Consider the following 15,905-nt stretch of genomic DNA (forward strand, 5'->3'; position numbering starts at 1 on the left):
GAGGCGCGTGAATCAGGCCTTGCCGAAAAGGCCTTCCTTGTTTAAGGCCCACGCGCAAGAGGCTAGCATTGCACCGTCCGCACTCCGCACCGCAGGTGGTTAGTTTAGTACCACCTCGCTCGGCGAAGAAGGGACGGGAGGACGAGGAGGGTACGAATAGAGGAGCAGGGCAGCGGTTCAACTCATACCTTTCTCGGCCTTTTGGCTAAGATTAAGTGTAGTATTTGTTATTATCAGTTTAATATTTGATATTTGATATGTGGGGTACATCCTCACAATGACATTAAATTTATTTTTTATGGGAACATTCTGCACCAGGTGCTCCCTGTACACCACCTTATCGTACTTGGGAACGCTACCCGTTTTCTTCACCGAATAGAGAAGCGTTCACCATAATCAATTGATGTAAATACAATGATGTTAAACCAAGAGTGGTGTACTCACCATAATCTGTGTGAGATCTACTGGAATAGAGAAGAAAAACAGAGTGGGATGTATCAACATGCCACAAGATAACTTCTTTTTTAGGGTATATGTGTGCTTACCATCCAATATAAGTGTGTTCCTCTTGTGGGATGTCATCTAAGACTGGATAGAGCCAATTAATCTGTGAACCCAATAAGCATCACTACCGAAAAAGGCTTTATGCCCCGCTTTACCCAGTAAGCATCTCCCGCCACTCCGCCTCCAAAGGCGCAACCAGTGCCAAGGCTATGCCTCTCATGATCTTCCTTGAAAGATCTGAAATGAAAAATGGCATGATCAACACTGTTAGATACGGTTGACGAGCATAAAAGAATAAGCAAATTGATTCAGATTCCTCTCAAAAAAGTAAAGTAAAGTGATTCGGATAAGTCCACTTCGTAGAAGGCTTATATGGTTTTACAGCAGTGCGTCAAATTTTGATTGATAATCTGGCCTGCATGGAAGATAAACAATCAGTTCTTTAAAGCACATTAATTAAGTACTTCTTTGCATTGTGAACATTAACATCAATAAATATTGATAGGTGTATAATAATGTTACAGGATTTTCTAATGCACAAAAAAAACAGGTAGTGAACGGCTTTCTCAAAAAATGCGATCACAGTGCTCTAAAATATACCTTCAGAACAAAGAACCGAGAAGGGACCCCTAAAGAAGAACAGAGAAAGGAAGTTGAAAACACACAAATTAGATCCTTCCATTAGTTTAGCAAGATCACCATATCTGCCCGGTTCTATAGGTGTGTAGCACTGCAATTTTTTGTTCTAATGGTTTAGCTAAAAAAACAGAATAATTTAAACAATCATGACAAGAAATTCAGAGACAGATGTAAACTTACATCAATTGCTTCGTGCGTATCAGGTTTACCCTTGGTAACATTTTCTCCCACTCTCTGATATCCTGTGACTATAGACCATAAGAAAGTTCATTTACATATGTAGTGGTTTTCCAAGGACCAAACAACAAGCTACAAGAAAAGCTAAGTTTTTATTTAGATATCACACCTATAACCACTTTGAGGAGTCGTTTTGATCTTCAGTTTTTCCTCACGAGGGAGCTGAAAGAACATGCATGTGACGTCCCAGACTTCCATCATTAGCGAGTCCAAAATCCCATGGCCTTTCTGTTGATAATACATAGTCATCATTTGGCATGGTTAATTAGGACTCAACAGATGAGTTGAGCAGCATCTAGAACCAGTTTTTCTCATAAAACAGAAGGGGAAAGACCAGCTGCACACAACAACTGAACATGACACACACACACACACACACACACACACACAGTATTTTACACTCTACTACTGGTGACAGCACAGTATTTTGTTTGTAAACTGTTGATGCTGTTTATTTCCATGTTTAGTTGAGATACCACAACAACATAAAAATTAGTATACATAGTTTGCTTACAGGTCCAAATTACTTGGCATCACAAAGTTGAACGAGCGGTTACCACATAGAAGAATCCGGCCTCCCTGCAAGCGTCGTCCAGCATACTTTTGGTCGGCCATGTCAGGGTCGTCGATCTTGTCGACGAGCGGGCTGATACCTGATCATGCAAAGAGGAAAACAGAGCTCACTTTTTAGATAAACAAACAGTGCATCTGCTGCCTAGGGCGAGAAATCTCCGTAACACGATTGGCACGGAAAAGAGAAATTTCCAAGGATAAACATGTATCGATCAGAGCCGGATGTCCTCAAGGAGAACAACTTCTTCCGTCACACTCCAACATCCAGTCTGCAGCAACCTATGTTCTGAATAACTCACGAACGCACTGCAGAATTTCTCTTTCAGAAAAGATGGGGAACTGAGCCTGGATTCCTCCCGTCACTGTCAGCAGTCCGACAGCGTTCGCCAACTCTGATCGCAAAACAGCAATCCAGGGGCAAATCAGGCCGGTTATATAGGCCTTTGCCAAAAGGCCTTCTTTGTTTAGGCCCACGGAAGAGGCTGGTTTGGTGGCATTGCAACGTCCGCTGCAGGTCGTTAGTTTAGTACCACCTCGCTTAGCGAGGAGGGGACGGGAGGGCGAGGAGGGTACAAGTAGAGGGGCAGGGCAACAGATCAAATTATACCTTTCTCGGCCTTTTGGCTAAGATCAAGTGTAGTATCTGTTCTTATCAGTTTAATATCTGATATGTGGGCCATGTGCTCACAACGATATTAAATTTATTTTTTATGGGGGAGGGGCCACCACAATGGCTTGCCATTGGGTCCTTCAGGTGTCGCCTAGTGTGTTGCACTACTGCCTGGGCAGGCGTACCCCAACCAAATTAAGTTTAAATTTTAATATCTTGAGATGAGATTGAGATGAAGATGCTTGAAACTCAATCTGTGTCCAAGCCTTTGAGGTGAAGCATTCGGTTTGTTGTTTGTTGCTGCCAGTTTGTAGCACAGGACGGTGACCACAACACCTCGTCAGCCCCTCTTCTGCTATTACATTCAGAGAGCACATGAATAACCCACTGACGAAGGTGGAAGGCAACAAATGAGCCCGTGAGTAAGTAACAGTGTCGCCTGTTTCCGCTCAACAATCAGGCCAGCGCGATGAGTTTTTGATGATTGTGGTGGTTGGTCTGAAGTCTGCACTCTGCACTTCTGCAGCACGACGGCCACCCACCATACGTAACTGTAGTGCGGCCAAAACCCACCTGTGGCTCCCCAACAAAGAAAATGGGACTGGATACTGTCTAAGTTCTCGGCATCTGACTGCCAGAAATGTCCGACTGTTTTTCTTGTGCATATCATCATGTGATTTGGTTCTGAACATGTTTCAGAAATTGAAACATAACTCAGAGATCTGAAATGAAAAATAGCATGATCAACATTACTAGATACGGTTGACGAGCATAAAAGAATAAGCAAAGTGATTCAGATTCCTCTAAAAAAAATAAAGCAAAGTGATTCATATAAGTCGACCTCGTAGAAGGCTTATATGGTTTTCCAGCAGCGCGTACAATCTTGATTGATAATCTGGCCGGCATGGAAGATAAACAATTCACTTCTTTAAAGCACATTAATTAAGTACTTCTTATTGGTCGAAAAAAATTAAGTATTTCGTTGCATTGTGAACATTAACATCAATAAATATTGATAGCTACAAGAAAATGATTTACAATTGATAAGGTTGCTACAAGAAAAGACTGAATTAGGCGGACAAAACAGATAAAATTCAGTGAAGTTGCAAACAAGGAAACCTTCAGCATGTCTCCGATGTTGCAAACTAAGGTCCCGGGTACGGGCTTGGCTTATATCCACTCACCAGACTGGTTCCTTACCTGATACCAAATTTACTAAAGAGTTTCAGCAGATCAATCTCTTTGCTTCTTGACAGAGGAAACAGAGGGCATAGATGGATAATAGTACAAGATATGTGTGCTAGTGAAGTAATAAGTATCTCAAGAGCACAGATATCACCGTCCTGATTCACCAGTGTCAAAAAGGCCTGCAGTTTAACAAAATGAGGAAAAGTATTTCCCCCAGGATTTTTGGTTTAATGTTTTGAAAAATACCATGTGCGTTTTTCCTAAAAAGGCAAACATATTATTCTAGTATTGACTTAAAGAACACGATACAGTGTTCTAGTATTGACTTAAAGAACACGATACAATGTACTAACCATAATCTGTGTGAGCTCCACTGAATTGATCATAGGATGCATGGTGTATCGAAGAAAAGTAGTCAGATGTATCCACCCAAGTAAGCATAAGACAAATATGTTTTTTTGTGTGCTTACCATCCAATATCAATGCGTGGTGGGATGCCAGCTGAGAATGGATAGCCAATCAATCTGAGAACCCAGAAAGCATCTCCTGTTGTTCCGCCTTCGAAGGCATCCAACTGCGCGTCCAGTGCCAAGGCTATGCCTCGCATGATCTTCCTTGAAAGATCTGAAATAAAAAATGGCATGATAAACACTGTCAGATACGATCGATGAGCATAAAAGAATAAGTAATTCAGATAAGTGGACTTTGTAGAAGGCTTATATAGTTTTCCAGCAGCGTGTCAAAATTTGATGGATAATCTGGCCTGCATGGAAGATAAACTATTCAGCTCTTTAAAGCGTATTAAGTAGTAAAGGAGCATTTTTTTACATGGTGAACATACTGACATCAATAGGTGTCTAACAGTGTTACCTTCAGAAAAGCAGGCAGTGAACCGTTTTCTGAAAAAAATGTGACGACGGCTCTCTAAAATATACCTTCAGAGAAAAGAACAGAGAAGGGATCCTAAAGAAAAACAGAGAAGGGAAGTTGAAAACATACCACAAATTAGATTCTTCCATTGGTTTAGCATGATTACCATATCTGCCCGGTTCGATAGGCATGTAGCATTGCAAATTTTTTCTAAGGGTTTAGCTAAAAATGACAGAACAATTTAAAAAAGTATTACAAGAAATTGAGGGACAGATGAACTTACATGAATTGCTTCATGCATATTAGGTTTACCCTTGGTAACATTTTCTCCCACTCTGATACCCTCTGATGATAGACCACAAGAAAGTTCATTGCATATGTACTTATGTAGAGATATTCCAAGGACCAACCAACTAGCTACAAGAAGAGTTGGGTTTTTATTCAGATATCACACCTATAATCACTCTGAGGTGTCATTTTGATCTTCAATTTTTCCTCGTGAGGGAGCTGAAAGAACTTCTGTGTGACGTCCCTGACTTCCATCATTAGCGACTCATCCCATGGCCTTTCTGTTAATAATGGACATCCGGTCTGCTGAGTTCTTTGAGGGTGGAGAATGTCTGAATAATAACTCGTGAATTCAGAGAAGACTGCAGCAACCTATGTTCTGAATAACTCATGAACGCACTTGCAGAATTGCTCTTTCAGAAAGGATGGTGGAACTGAGCCCGGATTCCGCCCGCTACTGACAACAGCGCTCGGCCGTGACCCGTGATGGTTAAAGCATCTCCAGCCGTTGGCCCTCAAGGAGGCGCTAAAAATCGCCCCTGGGGGCGCACCGGCGCAAAACGCGCGCTGGGGGCGTGATGCCACCCAGTCGCGGCGCCCACGAATTTTTGTGAAAATTAAAATGAGGCACAAACATGGCGCAAATTCAACCATTTTCGGCGAGTTCATACATATTTCGGCAAGTTCAAACCAAATTCAACCAAACACGGCGAGAGTTTATACATATTTAAAATATTTTACAAAAAAGAAAAAAAACACACTACTAGGCCCGCCGTCTCCCTCGCCTCGCTGCTCGTTGCCGTTCTACATGCCGAGGAGGCTATAGAACCGTGTGTAGTCGCCGCCGCCGTTGTCGTCGTCGTCGCCTCCGCCGCGGCCGCCATCCCTGCTGCAACCCTCCCCCGGTTGGCGCGGCGGGTTGGACGGTCCGGCGGCGTCCTCGTCGTCGTCGCTGTCGAGGATCACGACGCCGTGCTCGTCCTCGCGCCCACGCTTGAGGGCGGCGATCTCCTCCAGGGCCCGGCGCTGCCGGACCATCTCGTCGCGGAGGTAGTCATCGCGCGCCCACCGTAGGGCGTCCTCGTCGGAGAAGCCGCGCCGAGCTAGCTCCTCGTACTCCGGGGGGAGGCTGGGCTCCGGTTTGGGCGCGACGAAGACGAGGCGGCCAGAGGCGGGGGTGGAGTCGGCGATGCGGACACCGGAGCGGCGGGTGCGCCGGCTGACACGCGTGTCCTGGGGCTCCGGCTTGACGGGGCGGAGGCAGGGAGAGCCGGTCGACCGACCGGACGAGGAGGAGGACGCCCCAGGGTCCATGCGCCTCGGCGTCCACGAGCTCCCACAACGGCGAGAGAAGGACGGGGGCTCGCGGTACTCCAGCCTCGGCGTGTTGCCGCCCTCGATGTACTCAAGGACGGCCTCCAGCGTTGGTGGCTTCGAGCTGCTCGGCGTGACGGCGGTGGAAGTACGGCTCCCAGAGTGGACTGTCGGGGACGTAGCGCGGCCCCTCCCTCGCCGCCCGCGGCAGGGAGGCGCGGATACGTGCGATCTCCGCACGCCGTGCCACCCCGGTGGGCGGTGGTGGCACCGGGACCCCGCCGGCGCTGATTCTCCACGCCTCGGGCACCCGCATGTCCGGCAAGACCGGGTACTCGGTCTCGAAGAGGAGCCAAGCTTCGTCCTCGTGAAGGTGGCGGCGGCTGAAGCCGTTCACCGTCGCGCCGTCGCCTGGGAATCGTTCGGCCATTTCTTTGAACTGGGACGGCGAGGGGAGAGGGAGGAAGGGGAGAGAGGGTGCGTCAGCGGTGGAGACTCTGTGCGTGCCACCGATGCGCTGGGGGTCGGCTTATACAGGTGGAGGCTCCGCGAGCACGCGTGGCCGCCGCGTCTACGCGTGGCATGCGCGGGGACACGTGTCGTCACGCCTTCACTACGCCGCCCGTGAGGCATCAACGACGGAGGCTGACCGGTGCGGCAGCGCGCGGCAGCTTTGGCATTGATTCGCCGCGGGAAACGAGGCGATGAGGACGATGAAGCGGCGAGAAGCGAGACGAGTCGCTGGCAAGGAGGGCCCGTGGCTCTTTCGCGCCAAAAACGATTCGCCCAGCGCCCCCGAGCGCCCCCCAGCTCGCCGGATTTGGGTTGGGTCCGCCGGCGCCAATTTCAGCCCGAGCCGACGAAAATTGGGTCCTTGGGGCGTGACTGGGCCGATTTTTTAGCACCGGCGGCCGAAAAGTCGCCTAGGGGGTCTTGTTGAGGGCGCGGCTGGAGATGCTCTTAGCTGTAGATATATATAGCTCCGGGTGTGTGCACGCGGCTGATTCTCGGCAGACTGCCCCTCGAGCCGTGGCGTTCGCCAGCGCTGTGATCACAAAACAGCGGCGCGAGCAACTCATTAGCCAGCGCTGTGATCGTAAAATAGGCCTTGCAAAAGGCCTTCTATGTTTAGGCCCACGCAAGAGGCTGGCTTGGTGGCATTGTACCGTCAGGCGCGAGCAGTTCGTTTAGTACCACCTCGCTAGGCGAGGAGAGGATAGGAGGGTAGGAGGGGACTATATTTCAGTGCCTTAAGGCACCTGCCTTTGTGTCTATGACATGTGGGCCCAATAAGTGGCTAGCCCACATGTCAGTGACCCAAAGGCAGGTGCCTTTAAGGCACCGAAGCTGCGTCCGGTAGGAGGGGATAAATAGAGGGGTAGGGCAGCGGTTCAACTCATATCTTTCTCGGCTTTTTGGCTAAGATCAAGTGTAGTATCTGTTCTTATCAGTTTAATATTTGATATGTGAATCATGTGCCCACAATGATATTAAATTTATTTTTTATGGGAGAGAGACCACCACAATGGCTTGCCATTTGGTCCCTCAGGTGTTGCCCATCAACTTAAAATTTTCATTTCTTGAGATGGGATGCTTGTAATTAGATCAAGGCCAGAGGCCCTCAGATTAGCCTTATCCCTTCGCACAAAAGTCAACTCTCTCCTTCTTCCTCACGCACGCATTCCTCGTCAGAAGAAAAAAGGGGGGTATCCCTTCGCACAAAAGTCAATTCTCTCCTTCCTCACGCACACAATCCTCGTCAGAAGAAAAAAGGGGAACGCCGCATGCAGCCCACATGCACCCACGCCTCCGGTCAATCCCCGACCACCTGCCCCACCCCCACCACGCAGGTCGCCGCCCTCGCCGCGGGTCGGAGTTTCCCGTCGCCGTGTCTCTGAAGGAAATATGCCCTAGAGGCAATAATAAAATTATTATTTATTTCATTATATCATGATAAATGTTTATTATTCATGCTAGAATTGTATTAACCGGAAACATAATACATGTGTGAATACATAGACAAACAGAGTGTCACTAGTATGCCTCTACTTGACTAGCTCGTTGATCAAAGATGGTTATGTTTCCTAACCATATGCATGAGTTGTCATTTGATTAATGGGATCACATTATTAGGAGAATGATGTGATTGACTTGACCCATTCCGTTAGCTTAGCACTTGATCGTTTAGTTTGTTGCTATTGCTTTCTTCATGACTTATACATGTTCCTATGACTATGAGATTATGCAACTCCCGTTTATCGGAGGAACACTTTATGTGCTACCAAACGTCACAATGTAACTAGGTGATTATAAAGGTGCTCTACAGGTGTCTCCGAAGGTACTTGTTGGGTTGGCGTATTTCGAGATTAGGATTTGTCACTCTGATTGTCGGAGAGTTATCTCTGGGCCCTCTCGGTAATGCACATCACCTAAGCCTTGCAAGCATTGTAACTAATGAGTTAGTTGCGAGATGATGTATTACGGAACGAGTAAAGAGACTTGCCGGTAACGAGATTGAACTAGGTATTGAGATGCCGACGATCGAATCTCGGGCAAGTAACATACCGATGACAAAGGGAACAACATATGTTGTTATGCGGTCTGACCGATAAAGATCTTCATAGAATATGTAGGAGCCAATATGAGCATCCAAGTTTCACTATTGGTTATTGACCGGAGATGTGTCTCGGTCATGTCTACATAGTTCTCGAACCCGTAGGGTCTGCACGCTTAACGCTACGATGACAATTATATTATGAGTTTATATGTTTTGATGTATCGAAGGAGTTCGGAGTCTCGGATGAGATCGGAGACATGACGAGGAGTCTCGAAATGGTCGAGACGTAAAGATCGATATATTGGACGACTATATTCGGACTTCGGAAAGGTTCCGAGTGATTCGGGTATTTTTGGGAGTACCAGAGAGTTACGGGAATTCGCCGGGGAGTATATGGGCCTTATTGGGCCATACGGAAATAGAGGAGATAGGCCAAAAGGAAGGAGGCCTGCGCCCCCCTTCTGGTACGAATTGCACAAGGGGTGCAGCCCTCTTTTCCTTCTCCCTCTCCTCCTCTTTCCTTCTCTCCTACTCCAACTAGGAAAGGAGGAGTTCTACTCCCGGTAGGAGCAGGACTCCCCCCTTGGCGCGCCCTTCTCCTAGGCCGCCCGCCTCCCCCCTTGCTCCTTTATATACAGGGGCAGGGGGCACCTCTAGACACACAAGTTGATCAAGTTGATCGTCTCTTAGCCGTGTGCGGTGCCCCCCTCCACCATCACTAGTAGAAAAAGGGTCAAATGTGAAGCACATTAGTGCCGGTTTGAATTTGAGTTGGCACTAATGTGATCATTAGTGCCGGTTCCAACGGCTAGGCGGGCGGGCGTCATTAGTACCGGTTCATGGGTAACCTTTAGTACCGGTTCATGCCACGAACCGGTACTAATGAGGCTGTGTCTGGCTATGGTCAGTCTGGGGCCCCCACGAAGACCTTTAGTACCGGTTCATGCCATGAACCGGTACCAGAGTTTCTTTGTAAGCTGATTTTTAGTCCCACCTCGCCAAGAGAGAGGCAGTATGAGCGGTTTATAAGCCGTGAGTGCACAGACAATGACAAAGAGTTGCAATGCTCACCTACATGTTGATTAGCTTCAAGCCTTGCGGAATAGCTATGTGCAGTGCAGTCTACACTATTCCGAATAGCTTGAAGCAAATTAACTAGCATTGCACCTCTTTTTATTTTTAATAACTTATTTGAACTCCGGACTTTTTTTGTGTTCAGTATGCAGCATTCAAAGCAACGTCATCAATTTCCAACATGTTCTGACATCATTTATTGTTTTTCGGTCATTTACCTAATTGTTTAGAGAGCTAAATGACCATGAAATTGAAAATCACTACAAAATGAATTCTGAAAATGTTGAAACTTGGCATGGTATCATCATATCACCCGCATAGCATGCGCGAAAGAGTAGAGAGGGTCACGGCAAAAACTAGACGCACTTCGTGTACAAATTGGACATACTATTTCGGAGTATCAGGGTTTCGAACGAGAACTCATCTGTTACACGGCCACTTCAATGTTTTTTAAACTTAATTAAACTCCGGACTTCTTTTGTGTTCAGTATGCAGCATTCAAAGCGACGTCATCAATTTCCAACATGTTCTGACATCATTTGTTGTTTTTCGGTCATTTACCTAATTGTTCAGTATGTAGCATTCAATTTCCAAAAGAAAATAAATAGAAGAAAAGAAATAATGCAGAAAATAAAAAAACTATACAAAAAAATTACTCAAAAATAAATAGAAGAAAATAAATAATGCAGAAAATAAAAAAAACTATACAAAAAAATTACTCAAAAATAAATAGAAGAAAATAAATAATGCAGAAAAGAAAAAACTATATAAAAAACTACTCAAAAATAAATAGAAAAAAATAAATAATGTAGAAAAGAAAAAACTATATAAAAAATTTGTTGGCGCGCTGCCCAGTTGTAACACCCCGGATGTAACTTTCCCAATTTGTACTCCAACTCTTGCCGTTTCCGGCGTTAAGTTATTTTATTTTCTCGGGTTCGGGTCTTTGTCTCCATGTGTTGTTATCGTTGTCATGCATCTCATATCATGTCATCATGTGCATAGCATTTGCATACGTGTTCGTCTCATGCATTCGAGCATTTTCCCCGTTGTCCGTTTTGCATTCCGGCGCTTCGTTCTCCTCCGGTGGTCATTCCTACCTTTCTTTTGTGTGTGGGGATTAAACATTTCCGGATTGGACCGAGACTTGCCAAGCGGCCTTGGTTTACTACCGGTAGACCGCCTGTCAAGTTTCGTATCATTTGGACTTCGTTTGATACTCCAACGGTTAACCGAGGGACCGAAAAGGCCTCGTGTGTGTTGCAGCCCAACACCCTTCCAATTTGGCCCAAAACCCACCAAAACCCTCTCCATCATCTAGAGCATTCGATCACGATCGCATGGGCGAAAACCGCACCTCATTTGGACTCTCCTAACTCCCTCTATGCCTATTTAAACACCCCTCCGTTTTCGGATCTCCTTCCTCCCCGAAACCCTAAAAAAATCCCCTCGCGCGCACCGGACGTGTCCGTTTCTCGCCGGACGGACTCCGCCGCCGCCCGCAGCCACTGAGGGGCTGCCACGTGGCCTCCCCGCGCCGCCTCCTCCGTCGTCCCGCTGCGGCCCATCGCGGGCCCTCCCCGCTGCCACTCGGGCCCGCGCCGCGTTGCCGCCGCCTCCCGCGTTGCCGCCGCCTCGCGCCGCCAGCCGCCGCCGCCAGCCGCTGCCGCGCCGCCGCCGCGCCAAGCCGCCACCGCCGCCTCTCCGCCCGCACGCCGGCCGCCGCCGACCGCCTCCTCGCCGTGGTCGCCGCGCCACCACCCGGCTCCGGCCTCCTCCTCCCTCCTCGGCCACCGCGGTCCCCAACTCCGGCGAACAGGACCCCGGCGTCGAACCTCGTGCAACGTGCAGATCCAGATCTCGGATGAACAGTAAACCCTAGGGGTAAAATTTCGTCTAAGTCTCAGAATTTCTGATCCAAGTGCTCCTGTTCGTGACCCCGTAACTTTGCATCCGTAGCTCCGATTCATGCATATAGCATATCAAAATGTTCATCTCAGAGAGTACATCATTTCATTCCATTGCATCATTTTCATTTGAGTTCATCTTGGTGCCCGAAATGCTGTTAGAAGAGGGCTACTTGAGATAATTGTCAGATCTACTACTCCGTTTAGGTTTTTGTCATTTTCGCCATGATTATTGTGTGCATGCTATGCCCATGAGTTGTACATATGTTTTGTTAAGGGTTTTGTCATCTTTCCAGAGGTGCAACCCATGTATTTTTGTGATGTGTGTGGTGACTTGTGCAAGCTTGCAAAGTGGTGCACTTGCTAATTCTGTTTTCAGGGACTTAGTGATTTCACTAAGTACTGGAGCTGTTTATCTCATGTTGCCATATGTTCTTGTTGTTTCCTAGTGATCCGTGCCTCTTTTGAGGATGGTCAGTAAGGGAGTTTTGTTAATCTTGTAGTACTCTATCCATCCATGTCTTTGTTTACAATTGTGGAGCACCCTAACTTGAGTCAATCGAGCTCTATTTTTGCTACTTTGTGAATCTGGGCAGATTGTCAACTTGTTTGCAATTTTTCCGGTGATGTTGTAGTTGATCCGTGCATGCTATGCTATTGTTCTTTCCATGTCTAGATTGCATTTTGTGCCTTCCTGATGGGTGTATGCTTGTCTTGCCATGACTTGCTCTGTAGTGAGTGCATCGAGCTCGTAAACATGCCTACTTGAGTTATATTTCAGCATGTGCCAGTTTTCACTAAGTCTGAGAACTGATTATGTTTTTGCTATGTTCACGTGCTTGCAAATGTATTTTTTGATCCCTTTTGGCTCAAGGTCACTAAGGGACTTTTGTTAAGCTCTTTGAGTAGCTCCATGCCATACTTTACTTTGCCATGTTCAGATCCTGTAGCATGTAGTTTTGCTGCTCCGAAGAGGGCTACCTGATCTGAAATTCCAGACAAGTGTTAATTTCACTAAGTCTGAGATCTGTTTGTCATATGCACTTTTGCCATGCTTGTTTGAACCTGTTAATGGATGAATTGGCCGTAGCTCAGTGCTAGACTTTTTTTAAGCATCTTGTGTGCATCCCTTCCATGTATCTTGTTGTCATGTTTGGTTGCTGTAGCATATTCATTTCGTTGCATTTAGATGCCAACTTGCTGTAAATCACAGACCGGTGTCATATTTGAATCGCTTGCCATTTCCAAACCGTAACTCCGATTCCGGCGTTCTTTATATCGTTTTCAAGCGATTTCATCTCATCTTTCCAGTGGCACATTTGGATTTCCAAGTTGAGGCCAGGTTCATGCATTTCCTGTCATATCTTGCATTTTGCATCCCGCATCGCATCCCGCATAGCATATCATCATTGCATCATATTGCTTGATCCTTGCACGTGGTTGATTGTATCCTTGTTGCTTGTTTGTCTTGTTTGGGTAGAGCTGGGAGACGAGTTCGCTAACGAGGAGCCCGTTGAGTTTGCTTTCGAGGATCCAGTCAACTCTAACAACTGTGCAGGCAAGATGATCATACCGTCGAAATCACTACTATCTTTGCTATGCTAGTTTGCTCGCTCTTTTGCTATGCCATTGCTACGATGCCTACCACTTGCTTTCAAGCCTCCCAAATTGCCATGTCAAACCTCTAACCCACCATTGTCCTAGCAAACCGTTGATTGGCTATGTTACCGCTTTGCTCAGCCCCTCTTATAGCGTTGCTAGTTGCAGGTGAAGATTGAAGGCTGTTCCTGGTTGGAACATTTATTTACTTGTTGGGATATCATTATATTGCCATGTTATCTTAATGCATCTATATACTTGGTAAAGGGTGGAAGGCTCGGCCTCTCGCCTAGTGTTTTGTTCCACTCTTGCCGCCCTAGTTTCCGTCATATCAGTGTTATGTTCCCGGATTTTGCTTTCCTTACGCGGTTGGGTTATAATGGGAACCCCTTGATATTTCGCCTTGATTAAAGCTTTTCCAGCAATGCCCAACATTGGTCTTATCATTTGCCACCTAGCCTTTTCTTTCCCTTGGATTCTGTAGACTCAAGGGTCATCTTATTTTAGCCCCCCGGGCCAGTGCTCCTCTGAGTGTTGGTCCAACCGAGCGATGTCCGGGGCTACCAGGGGCAACTCTGGGCTGGCCTACCCGATGTCTGGCTCATCTGAGTGTGCCCTGAGAACAAGATATGTGCAGCTCCTATCAGGATTTGTTTACACATTTGGGCGGTGTTGCTGGTCTTGTTTTAACCTGTCGAAGTGTCTTGAGTAACCGAGATACCGAGTCTGATCGGAACGTCTTGGGAGGAGGTCTATTCCTTCATTGACCGTGAGAGCTTATCATGGGCTAAGTTGGGACTCCCCCTGTAGGGATTAAACTTTCGAAAGCCGTGCCCGCGGTTATGGGCATATGGGAATTTGTTAATGTCCGGTTGTAGATAACTTGAACCTTAAATTAATTAAAATGAATCAACCGAGTGTGTTACCGTGATGGCCTCTTCTCGGCGGAGTCCGGGAAGTGGACACGTTGTTGGAGTAATGTTTGCGCAGGTTGCTCTCTAGTTTCTCGCTCGCGCTTTGCCTCCTCTTCTCGCTCTCTTTTGCGAATAAGATAGCCACCATATTTGCTAGTCGCTTGCTGTAGCTCCACATATATTTACCCTGCCTTACCTATAAGCTTAAATAGTCTTGATCGCGAGGGTGCGAGATTGCTGAGTCCCTGTGGCTCACAGATTACTATTACACCAGATGCAGGGTCTGATGATTCCGCTCCAGGAGACGCGTATGAGCTCAAGTGGGAGTTCGACGAAGACTCTCAATGATACTATGTTTCCTTTCCCGATGATCAGTAGTGGTGCCCAGTTGGGGATGATTGGGACCGTGTCGCGTGTTGGGTTATCTTTCATTTTGGTGCAGTAGTCGGGCCATGAGTGTTTGGTTGATGTAATGTTATTTATGTACTTGATTGATGTGGCGAGTGTAAGCCAACTATGTTATCTCCCCTTTTATTATCATATTACATGGGATGTTGTGAAGATTGCCTAACTTGCAACATATGCCTTCAATGCGATTATGTCTCTAAGTCATGCCTCGACACGTGGGAGCTATAGTCGCATCGAGGGTGTTACACCAGTACTAAAGGCCTGCTCTTCCCGCCTCTTGGCCTGGCCAAAGTTGGCCTTTAGTACCGGTTGATTGCTCCAACCGGCACTAAAGGCCTCTCCTATATATACAACACTTACGAAAATTCAGTTAGATCTCCCCACTTCTTTCGTCTCCAACCTCTCGCGCGCCGCTTGAACCCGTCCTCGCCGCCCGTCGCTCGTCGTCCGTCGTCGTCGTCGTTGTCCCCGCCGCCGCCCGTCGTTGTCGCCGCCACCCCGAACGCCGCGCGCCACCGTCCGTCGTCGTCCCGTCGCGGTCCCGTACGTCTCTGGCTCTCGCGTATACCCGCCGCGCCACCGTCCGTCGTCGTCGCACCCGGCCCGTATGGCGGCGCCCTCGCCCGTACGTACGCCGCTGCCCCCGCCCCGTACGCCGGCGCCCCCGCCCCGTACGCCGGCGCCCCCGCTCGTACGTACAGGGCGGCGGCGTACAGGGCCGCACGCGTACACACATACACACACATGCATATATACGTACACACTACACACACATACACACACATACACACACGCACACACATTTTTTTACTTATTTCCTGTTTTTTAGAAAAGTTAATTAGATGATCGAATGTTTGATTAATATCGAATGTTAGATGAATTAGCTAGATAGAAAATTGTCGAACTAGAGATTTGAACTAGTTGAATAATTAATATAACTAGTTTATTTTTAGTAAGAAAATTATCGAACTAGTTTATTTAGGTATATGAGATTTGAACTAGTTCAATAATTAGTATAACTAGTTTATTTTTAGTAAGAAAATTGTCGAACTAGTTTATTTAGGTATATGAGATTTGAACTAGTTCAATAATTAATATAACTAGTTTATTTAGGTATATGAGATTTGAACTAGTTCAATAATTAATATAACTAGTTTATTTTTAGTAAGAAAAATTAGGTATCTGAGATTTGATGATCTAATTAAAATATTATTTGTTAATGA

The 15,905-nt window shown here is 46.8% G+C and overlaps 1 non-coding gene and 3 pseudogenes across 1 annotated transcript; 3 read left to right on the forward strand and 1 right to left on the reverse strand.

Annotated features, from left to right (window-relative positions):
* The first annotated feature begins 184 nt into the window (after positions 1-184).
* Positions 185-363, forward strand: LOC119348431 (annotated as a pseudogene).
* Positions 364-2,556: 2,193 nt separating this feature from the next.
* On the forward strand, positions 2,557-2,753 carry LOC119348428. Its single transcript, XR_005168949.1, has one exon. It is a non-coding gene; the product is annotated as a U2 spliceosomal RNA (small nuclear RNA).
* Positions 2,754-3,258: 505 nt separating this feature from the next.
* LOC119348427 overlaps positions 3,259-15,905 on the reverse strand; it is a 49,213-nt pseudogene continuing 36,566 nt past the window's right edge.
* LOC119348429 lies at positions 7,622-7,796 on the forward strand (annotated as a pseudogene).

This window comes from Triticum dicoccoides, unplaced genomic scaffold (genome assembly GCF_002162155.2).
Source record: "Triticum dicoccoides isolate Atlit2015 ecotype Zavitan unplaced genomic scaffold, WEW_v2.0 scaffold92232, whole genome shotgun sequence".
Classification (NCBI taxonomy): domain Eukaryota; kingdom Viridiplantae; phylum Streptophyta; class Magnoliopsida; order Poales; family Poaceae; genus Triticum; species Triticum dicoccoides.